A 21864-nucleotide genomic window follows, 5' to 3' on the forward strand; every position below is an offset into this window, starting at 1 on the left:
TGGTAATAGTTGACCACTTTACAAAGTTCGCACAGGCTTATGCAACATCAAATAACTCAGGCAAGACAGCTGCACGCAAGGTCTTTGACTTAATTTTGAGATTTGGCTTTCCTGCCAAAATTCACCATGATCAGGGAAGAGAATTTGAAAATGAGTTGTTGAAGAAACTGCAATGTTACTGTGGGATAAAACATTCAAGGAGGACTCCGTATCATCCCGAGTCTAACCCAGCTGAGCGATTTAACAGACCTTTGTTGAGTATGCTTCGGCCATTCTTTGCAGGACTATTTCTTTCACTTTTCCTGTGAACGACTGAGTGCGACACAACAAGTTCTTCCCTGAAGTCATGGTCTCATGATCATCACCTCCTTAACCGGTGTTCAATTGACAGCTGTCATTAAGTGAGCATCGCACTGGTTTCGTCGACAAAAAGCCAACCATTTTTTTTCCATTGGATTTGGGATTATTGCAGAAAAAGAGCTTTTGACAGACGTTAATGACACTACAGGTACCTGTGAGGGCTTTGTTCAGCAGGATAATCTTTACAAATGATCCCCACCTTGAGGCTTCAAAGGAAAGCGCCCACAGTCACGTGAGCGTGGACACGAGGCGGTGGAGGCAGTGATGAGGTTAATCTCATGGTTAACACCACCTTACCACCTTATTCAGCCGCACAGAACTTCACAATTCACCAGATGGGGATTTACTGACGTATGTTATACAAGTAGCATAGTTGTATTTAACTAAATGTTAAAATATTTTAAGCAAGTGTCCCAGACCTTATTTCAAGCATCTAACCCCAAAACACATTGAATCTATCACTTTTATCTCCTTTTTTTCAGCTTGTATTTTTCTAGGATCCTCCTATTGAGATTTAAGATCACATTTCCAAGGCTTGCCGTGAAAGCTCAAAAACAGACTTTCCCATGAACGCACAGACAGATGGAGCTGGTTTCAGGCCTTTAATTGAGGAACAGTTTATATTCCCAACTTGTTATTCATTATTCAGAAGCGTCTTGGACTCAGGACTCCTGCTTCCTCATGAGGGTCATTGGGTTTACTCCCAATCCCTCACTCACACACCGCTTCATCAGGGTGAGTGTGTGTGTGTGTGTGTGTGTGAGTGAGAGTGTGTGTGTGTGTGTGTGTGTGTGTGTGTGTGTGTGTGTGTGTGTGTGTGTGTGTGAGTGTGTGTGTGTGTGTGTGTGTGTGAGTGTGTGTGTGTGTGTGTGTGTGAGTGTGTGTGTGTGAGTGTGTGTGTGTGTGAGTGTGTGTGTGTGTGAGTGAGAGTGTGTGTGTGAGTGTGTGAGTGTGTGTGTGTGTGTGTGTGTGTGAGTGTGTGTGTGTGTGTGTGTGTGTGTGTGTGTGTGTGTGTGTGTGTGTGTGTGAGTGTGTGTGTTCAAGGTTGCCGGGCAGCGGAAAGAGAGATCACAGTGGTAATGGGAAGCTCTGGGAGAGACTGGCAGGAGTGTGCATGTGTACATAATCTATTAATTAAAGGCAAGGCAGCAAAACGAATGGAGACTCTTTTCCTGTGATATCTCCGTCTACCCATCCTTCCTCCCCTCCTCCCCTCCTCCCCTCTTTCCCTCCTCCCCTCCTCCCCTCCTTCCCTTCTTCCCTCCTCCCCTCTTTCCCTCCTCCCCTCTTTCCCTCCTCCCCTCCTCCCCTCCTTCCCTTCTTCCCTCCTCCCCTCTTTCCCTCCTCTCCTCCTTCCCTCCACCCACCCTCTCCAGGTCGGAAGGGAAAACACACAGCAAGACATTTATTGAGAGATTAAAACTAAATCTCCCAGATTGCCATAGATTTTTTTTTTTTACAATATTAAACTGACTTTTATCTATATGCAAATGACTCGCTCTCCCACAACCTATTTGAATAATTTATGTGACGTTTTTTGGGGAAGTGAGGTTAGTGTCTTTCCTCCTTCTAAAATAACCCAATTATGTCATTAAGGAGACTGTTAACTTACTTTATCTTTCATTTCAGTTGTTCCTTTTCTTCCCAGAGTGTTTTTCTGTCACACTATAGCGCTCCCTTCAGGTGGTGCAGCGGTGGCGTGTGATCGTCATGCCTTGAGAGATCTGGCTGCTGTTGCAGCGTCTCTTCCGCCGCACCAGTTCCTCGCGGCTACAACGAGCTGCTAACCCAGCTGCTACCGAAGGGTCTCAGACATCCTGGAAAACAAGCACCAGTAGAGAACAGGGTTCAGACGCCTGTGTGTTGGCATCGTGCCAGCATACAGCAGACGGACCCATGTGATCAGAAACAGATCATATTGGTGGTTTGAAACAGATTTCTGTGATTAAGGGTGGGGTCCTGCTGAACATCTGAATAAATGTTAAAGTCCCTCATCAGATCTACAGTAACGAGCTTTAACGCCACAGAAAACAAAGTTGCTTGGCTGTCGTTGTTCAGTGTGTCGGCAGCAGCTGCAGTCCTCTGTGAGTGTCAGCTGGACGCCTCAGCGCTGCAGCCAGCCCAGCAGGGTTAGCGCTCGCCGCAGCGCCTCATGGAGGCCAGTGCTCACTTTGGGACGGCATGGACATTGCTGTGTTGTCCTGATGTGTGTGTGTGGCACACCGAGGTTACAGGGTGGTGCTCGTGGACAACATTGGTGGAGTAACATGTTTAGATGTGTTCAGCTTTCAGGGACTGTTAGCTGGGAACCAAATCTCTGTTAACAATAGCTGCTGTTTCACAAACATTGGGATGCTTTAATTGTGAAGCAGCCACAGGAAATGTAATTGGCATATTCTTGTCCCTTCGTTAATCCCCACCTCCAAACTGCTTTTCCGTCAAGCTGTCACTGTTTCCACACTGTCACTCGCTGCTCTCGCTGAAGAAAAGTTATTTCTGATTTAGCAGCAAAAGCAGGTTAAAAGATAAAGATAGAAGCTAAAGCTACAGATCCCACCACCTGGAGATCCAGACAGAAGACAATGAGATGAAAGAATAACAGTGTTCCTGTGAAGGTACAGGTCTTTATTCACTCAGGCATGGAAAAAAAAATCTCCTTGGAGATTAATAAAGTACTTTTCATTCATTCATTCAAATCCCTAACCCTTGAAACCAAAATAGGTGACCTACGTGAATCGTGTAGATCCGATGAGTTTTTTTGGGGGTGTTTATATTCAGTGAACTGTGAACAGGTGTGCGTGCCAGAAGGGAGCGTGAGTGCATGGTAATATAATATATGATGGTAGATCTAAGTTAAGTTACCCAGGAGCTCTGTTGACATGGACTAAGCTAACGTTAGCTACAGCTTAATGAATGGAGTCATTAAACACAGCAGGAGAGGACGTGACGTTAGCCCGCTAGCTAACGGTGGAAAGTTATTAGCTAACGCTTCCGTTGATGAGGAGGTAGATTCTGAGGTGAGGAGACTGACCAGACGTCCGGATTTAAGCCGGACAGTCCGGGTGTTCAATGTCCTGTCCGGGTGTTCAATGCCCAGTCCGGGTGTTCAATGCCCAGTCCGGGCGTTCAATGCCCAGTCCGGGCGTTCAATGCCCAGTCCGGGCGTTCAATGCCCAGTCCGGGTGTTCAATGCCCAGTCCGGGCGTTCAATTCCCTGTCCGGGCGTTCAATGCCCAGTCCGGGTGTTCAATGCCCAGTCCGGGTGTTCAATGCCCTGTCCGGGTGTTCAATGCCCTGTCCGGGTGTTCAATGCCCAGTCCGGGCGTTCAATGTCCGGCGTCCGGCGCAGCCTCAAGCTGGACGCGTATTTGTCCTCCTTTTTGGAGCCGAGCGACCGCGCCAGCGTTTCTGAGATTGGACTCTGAGACGCGGAGAAAAGTTGATGTTATCATCTTCATAAAGAGAACATCTTTGGTGTGACGCGTCGAGTCTTAGCCAATCAGCGTTAAGATGTCTCCAGCGGCCGTTTCTCAAAACACGATCTTCTCTGTACTTGTCAAGAAAAGAGTCGCATGACATCAGAAAGCTCCGCTTAGCGTTCAGAATCCATTGAAATTGCATCCAGTTTGTATGTTACTTTCTGTCGCCTGCGACAGGTTCCATACTAAGGGTTAACTAATAATATAAGATTAGAACAGCGGGGGATTTTATGATTATTCGTGATATATATATATATATATATATATATATATATATATATATATATATATATATATATATATATATATATATATGTGTGTGTGTGTGTGTGTGTGTGTGTGTAATATGTCTTCTTTTTTGGAGTAAGGTGAATTACCCCCCCCCCCCCTCCTCCCCGCCATAATGTCCTTTTCACCTTTTTCATCCCTGACCCGTTTTCATGCCTGTTCACTGTTACAATCATTAAGGAGATAAGACAATGTGACTTTATATTCCATACACCTTCAGTGGCTAGCGTAGCATAGAAATACTGATGATAATTCAGCTTTTTATTGGTTTCAAATTTCTGCATAAACGTCTGAAACAATCCGGTGGGACACGTCGTCTCTCAACTCCATCCTCAGTCTCACACCTCAAGCTGCTAACCGGACTGTAAACATCGAGCGGTGCAGGAAAAGGAGGTCTTGGCCCTAATATCAGCTGAAATGGATCTACTAGGATATAGTCCCTCGGCCCCGAGGATTAACCTGCGTCAGACCGATAGATGATGTTTCCCAGCTGCGGCGGTCCGTCAGGGCTGAGGCTTCTCTGCTGGCATGAACAGTCACAAAGTTATAGTTTTTTTATAATTTATTTTTTTAAATAATTAAAAGGTATAGCATGCGCCATCCCAGCTGTTCAACAGCTGATCGAGACTGACTTGCACTGAAGGCACAGGTAGAAAATCCACGGCCCGCCACTGGTTTACAGGAAGCGTGTCGTGGACGACCACAAAGATTCAAAGAAGAGGATGGAGCGCAACATGCATGACCTGGACGGCATGAACAAACATAAAACACATCCAGAGCCGACAGATCAAAAGCTAGAAAGGCTTTAACACCGATGTCTCGGCAACCACGACCTCCGGCCCGTCTCTGCCTCGGCAGCGTTTTTCTAATTGTGTCATTAAAAAAACAAAACCAGTGTAACAAAGCCCCCCCATTGAGATGATCAAGCAGCGAGAAGATGCTGCACAGCGTTAATTTCATAGCACTTTGTGAATCTCAGGAACAAGAAGCTGATGTTTCCATTCCCATTATTGCTCGGAGCCTGGCTGTGATCATGAGTCACACTCCCATAATGAGGCTGCAGCACACTCTCAGAGGTTAGCAGAGGTGCCGTCTCCACGCCACTGGCTAATTGACGATTATGTACAGTACACGGTCTGGGCAAAATCATTTATTTTAATGGGGCGATTATTGGCAGGAAAGACATGTCACCCAGAGGACCCTGCGTTGGCCTCCAAGGGACAATCTGACACCACGGGTTTAGCTCGGTGAGCGCGTTGAGTTCACCATCAGGGGATGGAAAACAAGTTTAATTTCCTGGGTTTTAGAGTCAAGATATGTGCCACGCTGTAGAGAGGTGTTACTGTGGCTAACAGGGAACTGCCACACAGGCCAGACATATGAACATGTGATACCATCAGCAATGTCTCCACACAGGGCTGTGTGCTCTAGCCTCATATCTATTACTCTGTGAACATGAGCCCAACAAAGGTGTGGTTTCCCAACTGGCAGGCTTCACAATTACCCCCAGACATCTGACCATTAGTTACAGTACAGTAACTGTCCTCGCTGTATGGCTTTATATTCTGTTTAAAAAAGGTGAGCTGACAGGGTTATACCACACCAGCGTTGGACTGTCGGAAGACTGACCTCATTATTTAGAAATGGAATCTAGCAAACAGCAGAAAACCCATGTTGCTTTTTAATGATTGAACATTGCATAAAGACCTACCCGGCTTCACAGGAACACTGTTCTTCCTTCATGTCATGGTGCTCTGTCTGGACCACATCGTGGTTCACTTTTACACTGTGAGCTGTAACTTCTATCTTAAAGATAAACCTTTTGAACCTTTGTTCACTGCTGAATCACTGAAACGGACCTGTACGGCTCTTCTCTAGTCTTCAGACCACTCAAAGCGCTTTAACACTGCATGACATCATTCACCCATTCACACCCTGATGGGAGGGGCCACCATGAGGGAGCCACATCAGTATATCAACCATTCATACTCCGTAGGCGCAGCTACGGGAGACATTTAGGGTTAAGTGTCTTGCTCAAAGACACATGGACATGGGCTAGCGGCTCTGGGGATCGAACCTCCGATCCTCTGATTGAAAGACAATCCCTGCTCACCACTGAGCCACAGTCGCCCGCTTTGGCACACTGCAGATATCCTTTTAAATGCATATTATAGACCCTTCTGTCTGCTTCCCTCTGAAATCCGTTTTGTTTTCCAGAATGATGTGAGTTGATATTCATGCTGGGAGTGAAGTTAGTGACAGCGTAGCTCCATGGTAGCTCTGACAGAGTAGCAACTGAAAGTACCAGAGCACTGAGTCCACTATGAAACCACCATGTACCATGAGATACTCACCATGGGAAAAGAAGCTGTGTGTGCGTCTCACTGGCTAGCTAATGCTACTGCTCCTGCACTGCACATCGCTCACACAGCGGTTCCCCTGATAACAGTCCACTGGCCCACGGGGGTGAGACCACCCTCGGGTTCCCCGACAGGTGAACGCTGTCAGCACTGTTAAAGTTAGCTGGCTGCTAGTCTGCCGGTGCAGTAGATAATCTATGTGTTGAAGCTTCTGCTGTAACGGGCAAATCACACGTTGCATCAAGAACGCTCGTTGTGATTGGCTGCAAGCAAAATCCTTTTTCTAAGTCTGGGCACAAAAAGGAACAAATGCAGGAATCGCTTACTGGAGAATTATCCATCCTTGGTACTGGGTCAAAAGTATTGATTTCTAGTAAAGGGCCCTAATTACAATATATAACAAATTAAGTAATGGTAGACTGGAAAACATTTTTGTGAACAATCTTTGACATCGTCATATATCTCCTAATCATAAACGGATGTGCCCTTCACTACCTTCACTAGCAGATTACAATGTGTATCCATGCTCAAATATGTGTGACAGGTCCATGACGATCTTCTGAGTTCAGCCCTATGATGTAACATCGATGTATAAACACACCTGTGTGTCTAAACACCAACTGTGCCGTACACAGTACTGCATGGTCATGTCAGTAAGAGGTTTTGAGTATGTCCTGCCAGGGTTTGGGAAGATCGATAGCACATCTTCAAGTGTTTCAGAAACATCCGTCTGGCTGCAAGACGGCTGCACCACTAACCCTAACCCTTACCTCGTGCTATATTTAGTCTGAATGTACAAGTTAGCATATGCAATTATATATATATATATATATATATATATATATATATATATATATATATATATATATATATATATATACTAGAAGCAGCAAGGAGAGACAGTGTGTATCTTGTTCTATTCTTCAATCCTAAGCCTTGTGCAGTTTTTGACTGCGACAGCAACAAGTGTTTGAAATGATTTGTATACTTTAAAGTTTATTGGGAAAGCTGTGGCAGACAGTCTGATGTTCTTTTACTAGATTGCTTTTCAACAACGAAGGTGGAGATTACAAAAGTAGCACAACCCGCAGTCAGAAGGACAAGGTTTAAAAAGAGCTCTCTTTCCCTTTAGCAGTCCGTGTACGCCGTCAGTATTCAGGGTTGAGCGTAGAGGCTTCATCACATGCTTCCTCTCTGAAGGCAAGGACTTTCCTCACAGAGATAGCTTCAGGGGTTGGAGGCTATTCATTTGATCAGGCTGCAGGTGCTCATGGCTGACACTAGGTGCTACTGAATACTTTAGCGTGTAATAACGTAGAATTATCTTTGGAGTCGCTGTTGTTAAGGGCTCCCTTTACCAGAGCAACTTCAACTGGTGAAGCGGTCCACCACACAGCAGAGGCCTTCTGTCTGCTGGTTTGTCTTCACCAGGTCTCCTCAGCAATACAATCCAAACAAAATGTTGGCATATCTGGGTTCATATGTTTATTTGCGGGCTCATGTTTGGTTGCTTTTTAAGAGATCAGGTCTTGTTTTCTCCCAGGCCTTTTGTGAGCAATTACATGAAGAACACATTTTACTAATGAAGCTGTAAAGGGAATATTAGAGAAAGAGATTGATGGTTTCAAAGGCTGCTCAGCATGCTGTGACTTGATTTTCAATTTCCTGTTGCCCAAACTTTGATGCTCAAATCCTTCAAACAAATCAACAAGCCTGTCTGATGAACACTGTCGTCCCAGTTCACTGTCAGCATCATGCAGTCCTGCGTGAGCAGAGAATGTGTGAAAAGCTGCAAAATAGCCAAACATACATCTCAGATCTGCTGAGGAAGACTTTAAAATAATGTCATATGAAAGTGCCTGAAAGGTGTAACGTGGAAACATAACTCTCTCCCTGAAGAATCAATAGAAACACCAGTACACTATTGTCTTTCACTGGATTGATGTGAAGTCAGTGGTGGTTGGTCCAAGACAGAAAGCAGATGCCTCATTTACAGAGAGATGAGGGGAGAGTCTGAGAGACAGACAGACACATAGACATACAGACAGACACATAGACAGACACATAGACAGACAGACAGACACATAGACAGACAGACAGACACATAGACAGACAGACAGACACAGAGACAGACACATAGACAGACACATAGACAGACACAGAGACAGACACAGAGACAGACACATAGACAGACAGACACATAGACAGACACAGAGACAGACACATATACAGACACATAGACAGACAGACACAGAGACAGACACAGAGACAGACACATAGACAGACACAGAGACAGACACAGAGACAGACACATAGACAGACACATAGACAGACACATAGACAGACAGACACATAGACAGACACAGAGACAGACACATATACAGACACATAGACAGACAGACACATAGACAGACACAGAGACAGACACATATACAGACACATAGACAGACAGACACAGAGACAGACACATAGACAGACACATAGACAGACACAGAGACAGACACAGAGACAGACACATAGACAGACACATAGACATACAGACAGACACATAGACAGACACATAGACATACAGACAGACACATAGACAGACAGACAGACACAGAGACAGACACAGAGACAGACACATAGACAGACACAGAGACAGACACATAGACAGACACATAGACAGACACATAGACAGACACATAGACATACAGACAGACACATAGACAGACAGACAGACACAGAGACAGACACATAGACAGACACATAGACAGACACACAGACAGACACATAGACAGACACATAGACAGACACATAGACAGACACAGAGACAGACACAGAGACAGACACATAGACAGACACACAGACAGACACATAGACAGACACATAGACAGACACAGAGACAGACACATAGACAGACACATAGACAGACACATAGACATACAGACAGACACATAGACAGACAGACAGACACAGAGACAGACACATAGACAGACAGACACATAGACAGACAGACACATAGACATACAGACAGACACATAGACAGACACATAGACATACAGACAGACACATAGACAGACAGACAGACACAGAGACAGACACATAGACAGACAGACACATAGACAGACAGACACATAGACATACAGACAGACACATAGACAGACACAGAGACAGACACATAGACAGACAGACACATAGACAGACAGACACATAGACAGACACATAGACATACAGACAGACACATAGACAGACACATAGACAGACACAGAGACAGACACAGAGACAGACACATAGACAGACACATAGACAGACACATAGACAGACAGACACATAGACAGACACATAGACAGACACATAGACAGACACACAGACAGACACATAGACAGACACACAGACAGACAGACACACAGACAGACAGACACACAGACAGACACACAGACAGACACATAGACAGACACAGAGACAGACACATAGACAGACACACAGACAGACACACAGACAGACACACAGACAGACACACAGACAGACACATAGACAGACACATAGACAGACACATAGACACATAGACAGACACATAGACAGACACACAGACAGACACATAGACAGACACATAGACAGACACACAGACAGACACATAGACAGACACATAGACACATAGACAGACACAGAGACACACAGACAGACACATAGACAGACACATAGACACATAGACAGACACATAGACAGACACATAGACAGACAGACAGAGAGACAGACAGACAGACACATAGACAGACAGACAGACAGACACATAGACAGACAGACAGAGAGACAGACAGACACATAGATAGATAAAAAGATAGATAGATACAAAGATAGATAGATGGACAGTCAGACAGAAGAAACATTGTTATATTTTCATCTAAAGATATTCTTTTAAACCTCAATTGGCTTCCGGAATAAAAAAGATGACCATGAAGCAGCAGACGACAGAGGAACTCGTGTCTGTGAACATGATACACTCGATTACAAAACAGTGACTTTTTCACAAAGTGCCTTGAGACTGGGCAGCTGTGGCAGAGGAAGAGGAGATCACGCTTTTGATACACACACTATTATGCTGGCTATATTTGTTGTTGACAACAACACCACTGTTGACAATCCCCTGACTTAGAGTCGCAGTTTAAAGTGGCCTAAAACACTTCCTCTCCTGTCAGATGAAGCTTCCTGGAAGTACACCTCCAACCTCTTCCATTCAGCAGCGATGGAGGCAACTCAAATTAAAGATGGTCTTGTAACAGGAGCAAAAAATAACCAATCGTAGAATTTAAGTGTATTTACTGCTAATGCTACTGCAACAATGAATATGTTTTGACAGAAAAGTAAAGTCATCGAGATTTGTTTTTTGATTAACATTTGAGAAAGCTGTCTCAAAATGTTCTGAGAAACGTTCATACAGTAGCCGGTCTTTTCAGCTTGAGCATGAATACCATTTGTGAGTTTCTCTTTCGGCAACTCAAAGCACTCGGTTAAGGCTGGAGGTTAAATACTGAAAAGGTCAGCGTTGACGTGACGTGACTATCCATTCCTAACCTTAAGGTGATACATTCAAAATTCAGAGCTTATCTGTTGTCTCCACATGGCTCTCAACATGGCAGACAGCGGGCTCGGGGCTTCCGAAACAATGCGATCGACTGAAACCGCTGCCACGAAGGCATGCAAACTAAAACAGAGGTTCTCAAACTTTTTGGGGCCAGGAACCCGTGACATGGAAGAACATTTTGCAAGGATCCTAAAATACTGATAAAACATATGCTTACTACTATTCATACTCTTAGAGCCACAGGAGCTATTTGTATTCTAAAAATGTAAAACCGAAATACTTCACAGAGGATGGGCTATGTCTTTTTTATAGTAATCCATAGAATATATATCTAAATTTGAATCACGATCAAATGAGATAATCCTTTATTAGTCCCACAGGGAATTTGCAATGTCATTTTATGCCAATACCACTTAAATAGAGGGTGGTTTTATTCAATTTGCACTTGGACTCAACTTGGCAGCATTTAACTTGAGCTACATCTCCAGAAGTGCAAAAGCACTGCTTATTGCTGTGTGAGTTTCTATTGGCCCAAAGCTAACGTGGGTGGGAGTGATGGCTACAATATGCTTGTTTCAGTCATTCAAATGGTCCCCATCTGTAGGAAGACACTTTTTTACGCTACAACATAATTGTATAATTTATAGCAAAGTGAGTACATAGGCAGCAGAGGAGGGAGGACTCAGTGCAGACAGGGACAGCTCAAGGGTTTATTGCAAAGCTTCCAGGTGACAGGTGTCGAGACCGGCAGCAAGCAGATCCAGCTGGCAGGTAACAAGTAAACAGGTGATGGGAACCCAAACTCCACTCAGCAAAGTGACATGTAAAATATGTAGTGAGTGAGGGATGAGACAATAAGATGCAGGGGAGGACGTGCAAGTGGACAGCTAGGTAATTGCAGAGCAGACGAGGTGAGGCCTTCAGGCAACATGCCAGTGTGTTTATGCGTGTATTCTTTGACGTGCAGCGCCTGTAAAATGATGTGGATGTATGATTGGTCAGTGGGACAGCGTGACTTCTGTCAATGAAAGAAGGAGAAGAAGAAGCTAGAACCTAGAAGCTTGAGAAACCTGAGAGACTTGCTGGAGGATTTACTGATGGCACCTTTCGCACAGAAGGTTTCGGAGGGTTATTTGCATCTGGTGAGTGAAATGCTGGTCATGTTACTGTTTTTAATCATAAACAAGCCACAGCGCAGTTGTTGCTGCTGGTCGAGCTGAGACTGGGCCTGTCCGAGCCTCTCCCCTCGCTCCCCTCACCAAGGTGCCAACAGGTGCGCTGGAGATGTCTTCTGTGTGTAAACCTTAAGTGCCACGGTTTTGTTGCTTCTTTCCTTGGCTTGTTTTGTTAGAACTAAATGTGACTGGTTGTTGATTTGCATGACATGCATTGTCCGTTAATGACGCATCAACGGCTAGGTTAAATGCATTCGCCTGAGGAGCGCTGCGTAGTTACAGATTGTACACAAAGTGTGTCCTGTAAATTGGTACAATACTGTAACTCTTGTGAGAAGAGACCTATTGTGTAAAACAAATTAAAGTAACTGTTAATAAAGCACCGTCCATGCCCGTAATAGTGCAAACAAATCGTCTGTCTGTATGAACATGCAGAGTATTGAGTGGGTCGGTCTGACAGTAACTCCCAGGACACTTTTCGCCCCTGCACTGAAGGTCTAGTTAAAAAACGCACGGTCCACCACTGCTATATATCCATCCATCCATCTATTTTCATCTGCTTATCCGGGTCGGGTCGCGGTGGCAGCACCCAGCAGACCGACCCAGGCTTCCCTCTCACCTGCAACATGTTCCAGCTCGTTCTGGGGACCCGAGACGTTCCCAGGCCAGCCGGGAGATATAATCCCTCCAGCGTGTCCTGGGTCTTTCCCGGGGCCTCTTCCCAGTTGGACGTGCCTGGAAAACCGCTAATGGGAGGCGTCCAGGAGGCATCCGGATGAGATGAACCACGTCAGCTGACTCCTTTCGATACTGAGAAGTAGCGGCTCGACTCCAAGCTCCCTCCTGATGTCCGAGCTCCTTACCCTATCTCTAAGGCTGAGCCCAACAGAGGAACCTCAGCTCCTTACCCTATCTCTAAGGCTGAGCCCGGCCACCCTACGGAGGAAGCACATTTCGGCCGCTTGTATCCGCGACCTCGTTCTTTTGGTCACGACCCAGAGTTCGCGACCATAGGTGAGGGTTGGAACGTAGACCTCTCCAGCTTCACTCGTGAACAAGACCAGGAGGTACTTGAACTCCTTTGCTTAAGAGAGGCATGTTGTCCCCACCAGGAGGGAGCAATCCACCGGTTTCTGGCAGAGAACCATGGCCTCAGATTTGGAGGCGCTAACTCTTATCCCTGCCGGTTCACACTCGGCTGCAAAACGCAAAATGCTGGAGGTCACGTTCCGAGGAAGCAAACAGGACCACATCATCTGCAAACAGCAGAGAGGCGATCACGAGGCCGCCGAACCGGATTTACTCCGCCCCCCGGCTGCGCCTAGAAATCCTGTCCATGAAAGTCACAAACAGGACCGGTGATAAAGGGCAGCTCTGGCGGAGGCCAACACCCACCGGGAACGTGTCTGACTAAATACCTAGGATACAAACACAGTACAAAGACCGGGTGGTCCGTGCCAACGGGTCCTGCACTGACTTACCCAAGTCCACAAAGCACATGTAGACTGGTTGGGCAAACTCCCAGGACCCCTTCAGTAGTCTTGCAAGGGTAAAGAGCTGGTCCACTGTTCCACGACCGGGACAGAATCCGCACTGCTCCTCTTGAATCCGAGGTTGGACAAGCGGTCGGAGTCTCCTTTCCAGCACCCTGGAGCCTCCTTTCCAGCACCCTGGAGCCTCCTTTCCAGCACCCTGGCATAAGCTTTTCCCGGGAGGCTGAGCAGTGTGATACCACGATAGTTCGAGCACACTCTCCGGTCCCCCTTCTTGAAGATGGGAACCACCACCCCGGTCTGCCAGTCCATAGGCACTGTTCCCGACCCCCATGCGACACTGAAAAGGTGTGTCAACCAAGACAGCCCAGCAATGTCCAACACTTTCAGCATCTCAGGGCGGATTTCATCCACCCCCGGCTCCAGATTCATCAGATACTGAACACCAAGGCTCACTCATGGTCGTATGTCAACCAGTCATGGTGCAGTTTGACCTTGATCTTGATCACCAACATCTAATCAGTTCATCCTTGAGTGCAGGCGGATGTTCATGCTTCCATTCCCTCCAGATGTTCCTGAAGTAACAGACCAGATGTCCAGAGGCAGGACCTGGAAACAGGAAGCCATTAACATCCAGAAGTAATGAAACAAACTTATTTTTGTGAGAAACATTTTCATTTGTCAGTTTTTTGAAGGCGCTAACAAGCGTTTGTCCAACCACTGGTCACATTTTCAAAAAGTCTCTTGTGGCCGTGCCAGTCACACATTTCATGTTGTTTTCAAACAATATGCAGTCAGTGAACACATTTCCACAATGCTTAGATTTTCTTACCAGACAAGCTATACCGCGCAACAAAATGATGGATTGTTTTTGTATGATTTACGAATGTTAACACACAACATCCCACAATAACAAAATCAATATTCCAAACCTTAGATACAGTCTAAAAACCTGCAATGATATCAGTTCTAAAACAATATATCTCAGCTGATAATAAACAACAATTGAATGATAATAAGTATTGCATTATACATGGATTGTTTCTATTCTCACATGTCATTAAGGCCATACACTAATGGACAAGTTGAATGTTTTGTCCCTCTAAAGAATGCAACGTCTTCCTCCCTCTGGGGAAGAGGAAAGCTCCTCACTGATGATCAAGAGCTTGCTATTGTAGAAATGGTTGTTGCCAATAATGCAATACATCTGCATGAAATTCAAAGTAGAATTGTGGAGGAATGAGATATTTGAGAATATGGACAGCATCAGCCTCACAAGCATCACGCTGACATCGTCCTTCATCCACAGTGAGGATGAAGCAGCTGTCAAGGAGCGAGTCAAGGAGCTGCAGCGATGTCCAGGTGTAGTGTATATTCACCTAATGTCCAGGTGTAGTGTATATTCACCTAATGACTTAATGTCCAGGTGTAGTGCATATTCACCTAATGTCCAGGTGTAGTGTATATTCACCTAATGACTTAATGTCCAGGTGTAGTGCATATTCACCTAATGTCCAGGTGTAGTGCATATTCACCTAATGACTTAATGTCCAGGTGTAGTGCATATTCACCTAATGTCCAGGTGTAGTGTATATTCACCTAATGACTTAATGTCCAGGTGTAGTGCATATTCACCTAATGTCCAGGTGTAGTGTATATTCACCTAATGACTTAATGTCCAGGTGTAGTGTATATTCACCTAATGACTTAATGTCCAGGTGTAGTGCATATTCACCTAATGTCCAGGTGTAGTGTATATTCACCTAATGACTTAATGTCCAGGTGTAGTGCATATTCACCTAATGACTTAATGTCCAGGTGTAGTGCATATTCACCTAATGACTTAATGTCCAGGTGTAGTGCATATTCACCTAATGTCCAGGTGTAGTGCATATTCACCTAATGTCCAGGTGTAGTGCATATTCACCTAATGTCCAGGTGTAGTGCATATTCACCTAATGTCCAGGTGTAGTGCATATTCACCTAATGTCCAGGTGTAGTGCATATTCACCTAATGTCCAGGTGTAGTGTATATTCACTTAATGTCCAGGTGTAGTGTATATTCACTTAATGTCCAGGTGTAGTGTATATTCACCTAATGACTTAATGTCCAGGTGTAGTGTATATTCACCTAATGTCCAGGTGTAGTGTATATTCACCTAATGACTTAATGTCCAGGTGTAGTGTATATTCACCTAATGACTTAATGTCCAGGTGTAGTGTATATTCACCTAATGACTTAATGTCCAGGTGTAGTGCATATTCACCTAATGACTTAATGTCCAGGTGTAGTGTATATTCACCTAATGTCCAGGTGTAGTGTATATTCACCTAATGTCCAGGTGTAGTGTATATTCACCTAATGTCCAGGTGTAGTGTATATTCACCTAATGTCCAGGTGTAGTGTATATTCACCTAATGTCCAGGTGTAGTGTATATTCACCTAATGACTTAATGTCCAGGTGTAGTGTATATTCACTTAATGTCCACTTCTTTAAGACTTTCCAAGCGGTTGCGTCTCAGGTGCATGGCCTTGATAATGTGAGATGCCATGTTGATGAAAACATGTGGCCTCACTCTGAAGATCTCACATTCAGGAATTTAGTGCTTTTTTAGTTCCCCCTCTTTTTATCTGAGCTGTTTGTGGTTGTTTTTTTGTCCAGAATGCTCTTGTGTGTTTCATGGATACTTTGTTCACTGTAAGCAATACTGTAAAACTTCTTCTGTTCTATTATACAGTAAATATATGTATATGTATCATACAGTAAACAGTATTCATACTGTATATGAATATATGTATATATATATATATATATATATATATATATATATATATATATATATATATATATATATATACATATATATGAATATATGTATACATATCATACAGTAAACAGTATTCATACTGTATATGAACATATGTATATGTATCATACAGTAAACAGTACTCATACTGTATATGAATATATGTATATGTATCATACAGTAAACAGTATTCATACTGTATATGAATATATGTATATGTATCATACAGTAAACAGTATTCATACTGTATATGAATATATGTATATATATATATATATATATATATATATATATATATATATATATGAATATATGTATACATATCATACAGTAAACAGTATTCATACTGTATATGTATATATATGTATATATATATATATATATATATATATATATATATATGAAAATATGTATATGTATCATACAGTAAACAGTATTCATACTGTATATGAATATATGTATATATATATATATATATATATGAATATATGTATACATATCATACAGTAAACAGTATTCATACTGTATATGAATATATATGTATATATATACATATATATATATGAATATATATATATATATATATATATATGAATATATATATATATATATATATATATATATATATATATATATGAACATATGTATATGTATCATACTGTAAACAGTATTCATACTGTATATGAATATATGTATACGTATCATACAGTATTCATACTGTATATGAATATATGTATATGTATCATACTGTAAACAGTATTCATACTGGGATGCTTTTGAATGTGAACATGTGGACACACAGTTCCCAACCAAGACATTGAGTGTAAACAGTGGATTGCATGTTTTGTATACAAATACCTGTAAAACTGAAATAAATAAAATAAATAAAAGTCTCTGCAGTTTTTGTGACGTCAGCAACAGGCAGTATTTTGAAAGGAGCTTGTGAAGTGAAAACAGAGTCATTTCATTTGGAGTCACATCTCCAGTGTTTTGGTAAAGTTAGTGTGTGCAGAGAAAGATGCCTTCCATGTTGAAATGAAAAGTTAGTATATATAAAGTTAGTATATATTTAACAAAACGTGTTTTTGAGAAGAACATTTGGCCAATTGTGGTTTGTAGGTGTGAGTCTGTGTTAAGAATTTAGTAAAAGTATCTGAAGTATGAGGAAGCGCTTGTTAGCGATTAGAAAAACACTGTAATCCAAACCTCACAATAGTTTCCTCTACCTAACCAAGTAAACATACAAACTGAGTAAAGATGTATGTATATACATCTTTACATCTTGCATCTTTACATCTTTACATGTTGATTCAGTATTGTGTACTGTGCCCTTTGGTTTTTAATGTTTAGACTGTTATAAATGTGTAGACTCGTGGAGTGTCCGCGTGGAATGAACGGACACTCCACGAGTCTTTGGTGGGAGGAAAATCACTGGGATGAAAAGCATTAAATATGAGACATTAAATGTTCCTGCAAATGAAAAGTAAAAGAAGAAATTCTACATTTGATGCATAAAGGTTGAGTCCACTTCCTGGAGACGAGATCCCCTTACAGTCAAGTGGAACAAAAGCTTCAATTATGGAAACTCATACACTTAATGTAAGATATTAAAAGAGTACTTAGTGGTAGAGAAAAGGATTCAGGCTCCGCTCTGAGACTTTAATAGTCTAGCGAGCGGAGGACATCCTCGTTATCCATCGGGTTAGACTTCAGAACACACGGAGACGCTGGGACGTGAGCATGTTCCAAATGTTCCAGCCAAGATTAGAATTCAAATCCCCGCGTGGAGTCAGAAAGGTGTGGAAAACACAGTCATTAAATATGTATCTGTTGGAAATCCATTCAGCCTGGAATCAAAGACTTTGAAAAGAAGAAAAGTGCTGGCTTTTTTTTTTCCAAGCAGAAGCGTTGCTGTGCGTGTGATTCATTTAGTGTGGCCCTCCTGCAGGGAGCGTTCCCCAGAGACGCCGTCTGGGTTGGTCGGCTAATTGGGATGATTTAACCAGAGAAATCTGTACGGGGAAAAGAGTCTGGCTTCTCTTCCGCGCTGGAAGGAAACCAAACATTTACATGCTCATTATGATCTGCCACAGCTCTAAAAATACCACGTGGCCGTCGCCGGGTGACGGAGGTGTTGCTGGAGACGAGCGGCTTCTTTCATCAGTCCTGTCGGGACGCGGCCGCTCTTTCAAAGCCAACAGTCTCGTGGTTCAGGGTTCAGCGATGTCGACGCGCCGCGAGATGAGATTCATCTGCATCCATGTGGGGGAGTCAGGGCAGAAAGGAAAGAGACCCGGGGGGTTCCCTGAGGATCCCTCTGCTGCTCTGCGCTGAGGGAGAGCTTTGAAACGCCAACAGGATGATACCACGCTTCAATTAATTGTATGTGTTTACAAGAGAAGTCAACATAGCGGGTGCCTGAGCTTGTTCAAAGACATCACTACAAACCCTCTGGACAACCTGCGTACTGCAGCTCCAACGCATGCTGCAGCTCCAATGCATGCTGCAGCTCCAACGCATGCTGCACCTCCAACGCATGCTGCAGGTCCAACGCATGCTGCAGCTCCAACGCATGCTGCGCAGAGACGACTCTCTGACCAGATGGTTCATACAAACATTATATCAGTGTTGACGTCTTCATGAAAACTTAAAAAAGGTAACACACATTAACGTACAGCAATATACATTAACACACATTAACACACATTAACATACATTAACATACAAACATACATTAACATACATCACCGCACATTAGCATGCATTAACATGCATTAACGTACAAACATACATTCATATATAGTAACATGCTCACAGAGATCTCCTGGGTGAAAGTCCTGTGTTCACGCTGACTCATTAACACTTCACTATGGACTCATTTTAACAGAAATAATAAAACGCTAGTGGACCATAAACAATGAAATATGCTGTACAGCGCTTTACTACACTAGCATGTAACTTGTAGCTGTCATGAGTGGAGACAACAGAAGATGAACCCAAAGAGGAGGAAGCAGAAACTACACAATGACCTGATTACAGCTTACAGGCCTGGTCAGACAAACAGGAACCCAGCAGGCTGGACTCTTTGTTTGGTTCTGGTAAACTGGACCTGGACTCAAGACAAAGGACAGAGAACAAAGCACTGAGCTGGGACATGTAGGACCGGCCAATGGGAGGTGGGAAGAGGTGAGCAGGTGGTCAAGTGAAGGACAGGTACACACTGAACCTTATTGGATAACAAAGGGCAACAGAAGAGAAGATGCATCACTGGCTTCATTGTGGTCTTCAGTACGTCACGCCTCATGGAGCTGCTGAGGCTTCAGAAGCTTTGGGAAACCATCTTTTTGGAGACTGTCAAATAAGTCCATAATAAAATCTTTTCAGTCATTATTTTTCCTTTTTTACATGTTAAATACAGGGATTGTTGTTGTAATAATGGCCTATTCATCTTGCTACGTGTTTGTCTTAATGTCTTTTATTCTTCACTAACACATATCACCATGTTTCTGTGAAGATGTGGGCTGAAGGCTCGTCGTTTTCATTCACACAGTTATTTGCGTTATAAACCCGCCTCAGGACCCTTCCTGGTTCAACCTGACGAATAGGTTACCTGAGGTTACGTTACCTGTAACCAGCTCTTTCAGTTTCATGAGCACCTTGGAGTTGTCCTGGACTCACTGGATGTGAAACCCGATGTACATGTGCTGTGTCTGGACTGGAAAGTCATTTTTGTTTAGTGGAACTAGCTGCAACATTTCTCTCCATACAGCTTGTAACCGAGTAGCATTTGTTAGCAGCAAACGTGGATTTTAAAAGCTCAACTCCCACATGAACAGAGACAATTTATTCTCTTTGTGTGCTCCGCCCGGCAGATACCGGGAGGGGAGGGGATCTCCCTTTCTTCAAGGGAGAGGGATTCCTTTTGTGACTTTATCATAGATTTACCAATATATGTGACGGCGTGCTCCGGAGGTAGCACATTTGTTCTGCTTGTTTTATCTTTCTTTCAGACACGGCGCCTTTGTTCTACAGAGGAAGGGCAGATGGATTGATCTGCCGGGAGGGAGAAAAGAGGGAACTCAATGCAAAGTCCCACAGCTGTTAGAGAAAAATATCTTTTCCTTCCATAAATAGAGGACGATAAAGATGTGAGCAGGTTATTGAGGAATGGGAATTCCTCTGACAGGAACGCTCGTACGCATTGTGTGCAGCGGAGCGAGAGCGCTACACCTTCAAGAGTCACGGGACACGGTAACTACGAGAAGCTCCATCCTGGAAATGTCTTTAACTCTTGAACAAAGTCCATCACTACAGACACAGTTATTCACTGCTGATCACAATGGGAGTATCCCATGTCAGTCTTAAGAATGTCAATCTTTCATCTGCATTCTCCGTCGTCCCTCAGTTGCCCCTACAAGGAAGTGGTTAAAGAGTGAAGCCTCTCAATGGACCATGATTTGATCAGAAGTGATCCAGCCAGGTCAAAAGCCTAAACCACCACGAGGAAACAGCAAACTCATCTGCTTTCCACGTGTCTCTGCATGACTGTGGTGGCAGAAGTGGATGTGTGTGCAGAAGCTGTTGTTGTGGATCACAGGGAGCCGTCGTCCCTCTGAAAGACGCTTCAACCTCTTTCATTTGTCTGATGGACTACAGGCGAGAGAAAAGTTTCCACTCTTCTGGTTCGTGAACGCTCCGTCAAATTAAGAGGAAGATCAGGGTTGAAAAGGTGGAACGTCCGCGGCTGAGCCACATCGCACTCCTGATGTGGTAAATAGTGTGTTTAACATATTGCATTTCCTTCCTGCTGCTCGTCTCGGCTCAGCTGCTGTTGGTACTTTGTCAACGCGCCACAGCTGCAGGAGAGCTGTGTGAGCTGGTGAGCGTGTGGTTATGTGTTGATGGGGGTTCACATCATACGCCTACAGGGAGGATGGATCAACCAGCAGGACACACATCAGCCCTCCCTTTCTGGCTCCTTTACCAGGAGCCGCCATGTTTGATCTCTTCACTGCCTCTCCAAGCGTGACAGGAACGACTGACTGTGTTTGTGTTCGCTGGGTTCAATCGCCCAATTGTGTACTTGAAACGTTTGTGTTGTTTTAACGTGTTGCTGCTTGTTAATTCTGCCTGCAGTGGCGGCCCCGTGGCCGGGCCTCCGGAAGTTCTGTTTGCAGCGTTTTGGAGAATCGGCCGTCGCTCGTTGACTCCAGGGCGAGTGAAGGAGAGCTCCACGCTGGAGTCTCCAGCACCAACGAGCCGTCCGCACTGTGGACGCCATGCTGGACTGAAGGCGTGCCACCGCCACGGCTGGTCATTATTTTAGAATGTGTTGCA

Source organism: Clinocottus analis, unplaced genomic scaffold (assembly GCF_023055335.1).
Source record: "Clinocottus analis isolate CAN_PGR_092001 unplaced genomic scaffold, fCliAna1.0.p SCAF_45, whole genome shotgun sequence".
Taxonomy (NCBI): Eukaryota; Metazoa; Chordata; class Actinopteri; order Perciformes; family Cottidae; genus Clinocottus; species Clinocottus analis.